A 5,025-nucleotide genomic window follows, 5' to 3' on the forward strand; every position below is an offset into this window, starting at 1 on the left:
AAAGGGCTAGTTTCCAGGATCTATAAAGAACTTATTAAACTCAACACCAAAGAAACAAACAATCCAATCATGAAATGGGCAAAAGACATGAAAAATCTCACAGAGGAAGACATAGACATGGCCAACATGCACATGAGAAAATGCTTGATTGACTTACTTTGCTTAGCATAATACCCCCTAGTTCCATCCATATCATTGCAGATGGCAAGGTTTCATTCTTTTTGATGGCTGAGTAATATTCCATTGTATATCTTACCACCTCTTCTTTATCCATTCATTTGTCAATGGACATGTGTGTTTTTTCCATAGTTTGGAAATTGTGGAATTCATTGCTGCTGTAAATATTGGGGTGCATGTACCCCTTTGAATCACTATTTTTGTATCCTTTGGATAAATACCTAGTACAATTTATCTATCTTTGCAGAAAGTAATGGGAAAAAAGAAAGAGGAAAACCTGAAAAACAGTAAAAATGTATTCACAAGATGTTTTACTTAGAGTAATGACCAAAAAGCTCCAATAGAGCAGTACATCCATAAATATTTTCTATACACTGGATAAAATACAAATTTGTTAAATAATATATATGTATTAGAATACATATACATATGTATCAACTATGTTAGGTGACTGCATTTCAGTATTTCGTTTTACCTAGTAACAATCCAAAGATTTTCAATTACCACCTAATTTAATATTAGTCTAAAGTCTTAAATGTAACTAAGGATCTTGGAAAAATTTTAAGCTGACATACTACAGAAAACAATTGCTGTTGATACACAAAACATTTCATAATTTCTATTCAATTTATTTGAACATGTTACTTTTACTATTTTTTTGTGTGTATTTTAACATGTCATCAGAATATTAGCTTATCTTATCAGTAAGCCACTACAAGGATTTTAGGAGTTTAGAATGACAACCCCAAATTCTATAAAAAGGAAAACATATCCTACACTGACAACATCAGGGAAAAAATATACCTGTCTTCAAATCAAAAGTATTGACCACTCTGATCTGTCAAAGCAATCATTTGGATTATATAAGCTTGGTTTCTTTTATTTTTTTTAAGATTTTATTTATTTATTTGAAAGAGAAAGAGCACACATGGGGGAGGGAGGTATGAAGGGAGAGAGAGCAGCAGATTCCCTGCTGAGCAAGGAGCCTGATTCAGGGCTTGATCCCAGGACCCTGAGGTCATGACCCAAGCTGAAGGCAGGCGCTTAATGGATTAAGCCACCTAGGTGTCTCTATAAGCCTGGTTTCTTATAGAAAAATGCTCCTGAACTAGTAGTTTCTGTGGAAAAGTTTTTCAGTTTTTTTTTTTTTTAAGTTTTTCAGTTTTTAAGAAAGAATGAACATATTTAAAATAGCTTCAACCTCTGGAAATTCTCAAGTGTTACATTTTTATTTTATTTTATTTTTTAAAAGATTTTATTTATTTATTTGAGAGAAAGAGAACAAGAGAGAGAGCACATGTGGGGTGAAGGGCAGAGGGAGAAGCAGACTCTTCACTGAGCAGGGAGCATGATGTGGGGCTCAATTCCAGGACTCTGGAATCATGACCTGAGCTGAAGGCAGATGCCTAACTGATTAAGCCACTCAGCTACTTCTCAAATGTAATATTTCTATAAATGACTTAAACTGTGTAAAGCATTCAGAACAGAACTCATTTGTTTAAAAGTCTTTATCCACAAGTAGGCAAAAATTTCAGAGTCATAATAATAGGCAAAGGTTTTTGTCAACTGCAAACAGAACACAGAGGGTTTACTTCTTTTCACAACATCAGACCCAGGACAGAATAAATACAGAACATAAAAATTCACTAGTAGAGATGTAAAATGCACTAAATACAGACGTTCTCCTTTCCAAAAGAAGCAAGATGTATTCTGGCATGAACGGACAAATGGATAAATTAAAAAAAAAAAACAAACCAGCAAACCAAATTATAGAACATTTCTCACCTGATAGAAGAGATCTTCTCTATCAAATAGACCAAAACACTAAATTCTGAATCTGTCACTGTATTCATTTGTTATTGCTGTGCAACAGATTATCATTAATTTAGTAGCTTAAATAAACAAACACTTATTTTTATTTACTTATTTTTTGGTTGGTTTCTTTTGGGTAGTTTGATTTTTTTTTTATTTAAAATCAGTTAATTAACATAAATTGTATTACTAGTTGCAGAGGTAGAGTTTAGTGATTCATTAGTTGTATATAATACCCAGCGCCCATTATTACATCAAGTGCCCTCCTCATACCCATCACCCAGTTCCCTACACCTCCCTCCCCTCCAATAACCTGCAGTTTGTTTCTTAGAGTTCAACATCTCTTATGGTTTGTCTCCTTCTCTGATTTCATTTATTTTATTTTTCCCTCTCTTCCCCTATATTCATCTCTTTTGTTTCTTAAATTCCACATATAAGTTAAATCATATGATAATTGTCTTTCTCTGACTGACTTATTTCACTTAACATAATACCTTCTAATTCCATCTTGTCGCAAATAGCAAGTTTCATTCTTTTTGATGGCTGAATAATATTCCATTATATACCTGTATTGCCTCTTCTTTTTTTTTTTCGTGAAAGATATCAAAAATGTTTAATAAAAATAGGAAAAACTGGCCAATTTCATCCAGAGTAAAGGAAAGGGAAATTAAACCACAATAAGAGTTTATTCTACACTTATAAAATGACATTAATTAAAAAGACACCAAATGTTGATGAGAATGAGGAGCAGAGCCACCCTCATACATTGTTGGAAGAAGTGCAAATTATACGAATACCTTGGAAATTATTTATATTGACATCATCTCCTAAAATTTTTTTAATAATAAATTTATTTTTTATTGGTGTTCAATTTACCAACATACAGAATAACACCCAGTGCTCATCCGGTCAAGTGCCCCCTCAGTGCCCGTCACCCATTCACCCCCACCCCCTGCCCTCCTCCCCTTCCATCACCCCTAGTTCGTTTCCCAGAGTTAGGAGTCTTTGTGTTCTGTCTCCCTTTCTGATATTTCCCACACATTTCTTCTCCTTTCCCTTTTATTCCCTTTCACTATTATTTATATTCCCCAAATGAATGAGAACATACACTGTTTGTCCTTCTCCGATTGACTTACTTCACTCAGCATAATACCCTCCAGTTCCATCCACGTTGAAGCAAATGGTGGGTATTTGTCATTTCTAATGGCTGAGGAATATTCCATTGTATACATACACCACATCTTCTTTATCCATTCATCTTTTGATGGACACCGAGGCTCCTTCCACAGTTTGGCTATTGTGGACATTGCTGCTAGAAACATCGGGGTGGGGATCCCTGGATGGTGCAGCAGTTTAGCATCTGCCTTTGGCCCAGGGCGCGATCCTGGAGACCCAGGATCGAATCCCACGTCGGGCTCCCGGTGCATGGAGCCTGCTTCTCCCTCTGCCTGTGTCTCTGCCTCTGTGTGTGTGTGTGTGTGTGACTACCATAAAAATAAATTTTAAAAAATTAAAAGAAAAAAAAGAAACATCGGGGTGCAGGTGTCCCGGCATTTCATTGCATCTGAATCTTTGGGGTAAATCCCCAACGGTGCAATTGCTGGGTCAGGGCAGATCTATTTTGAACTCTTTGAGGAACCTCCACACAGTTTTCCAGAGTGGCTGCACCAGTTCACATTCCCACCAACAGTGTAAGAGGGTTCCCTTTTCTCCACATCCTCTCCAACATTTGTGGTTTCCTGCCTTGTTAATGTTCCCCATTCTCACTGGTGTGAGGTGCTATCTCACTGTGGTTTTGATTTGTATTTCCCTGATGGCAAGTGATGCAGAGCATTTTCTTATGTGCTTGTTGGCCATATGTATGTCTTCTTTGGTGAAATCTCTGTTCATGCCTTCTGCCCATTTCATGATTGGATTTTTTGTTCCTTGGGTGTTGAGTTTAATAAGTTCTTTATAGAACTTGGATACTAGCTCTTTATCTAATATGTCATTTGCAAATATCTTCTCTCATTCTGTAGGTTGTCTCTTAGTTTTGTTGACTGTTTCTTTTGCTGTGCAGAAGCTTCTTATCCAGATTAAATCCCAATAGTTCATTTCTGCTTTTGTTTCCCTTGCCTTCATAGATATATCTTGTGAGAAGTTAATGTGGCCAACTTCAAAAAAGGTGTTGCCTGTGTTCTCCTCTAGGATTTTGATGGATTCTTGTCTCACATTTAGATCTTTCATCCATTTTGAGTTTATCTTTGTATGTGTGTAAGAGAACGGTCCAGTTTCATTCTGCATGTGGCTGTCCAATTTTCCCAACACCATTAATTGAAGAGACTGTCCTTTTTCCAGTGGATATTCTTTCCTGCTTTGTTGAATATTAGTTGACTATAGAGTTGAAGGCCCATTTCTGGGTTCTCTCTTCTGTTCCATTGATCTATGTGTCTGTTTTTGTGCCAGTACCACACTGTCTTTTTTTTTTTTAAAGGATCTTTTTTTTAATCTTTTTTTTAAAAGATTTTGTTTATTTATTCATAGAGACACAGGAAGAGAGAGAGAAAGAGGCAGAGACACAGACAGAGGGAGAAGCAGGCTCCATGCAGGAAGCCTGATGTGGGACTCGATCCTGGGTCTCCAGGATCACACCCTGGGCTGCAGGTGGCACTAAACTGCTGCACCACTGGGGCTGCCCAGTACCACACTGTCTTAATGATCACAGTTTTGTAGTACAACTTGATGTCAGGCATTGTGATGCCCCTGGCTCTGGTTTTCTTTTTCAACATTACCCTGGCTATTCAGGGTCTTTTCTGATTCCACAAATAATTATTAACAAATAATCTTAAGATTATTTGTTCCAACTTTCTGAAGAAAATCGATGGTATATTGATAGGGATTTCATTGAACGTGTAAATTGCCCTGGGTAACATTGACATTTTCACAATATTAATTCTTCCAATCCATGAGCATGGAATGTTTTTCTATCTCTCTGTGTCTTCCTCAATTTCTTTCAGAAGTGTTCTGTAGTTTTTAGGGTATAGATCCTTTATCTCT

The sequence above is a fragment of the Canis lupus genome, chromosome 27, assembly GCF_011100685.1.
Source record: "Canis lupus familiaris isolate Mischka breed German Shepherd chromosome 27, alternate assembly UU_Cfam_GSD_1.0, whole genome shotgun sequence".
Lineage (NCBI taxonomy): Eukaryota > Metazoa > Chordata > Mammalia > Carnivora > Canidae > Canis > Canis lupus.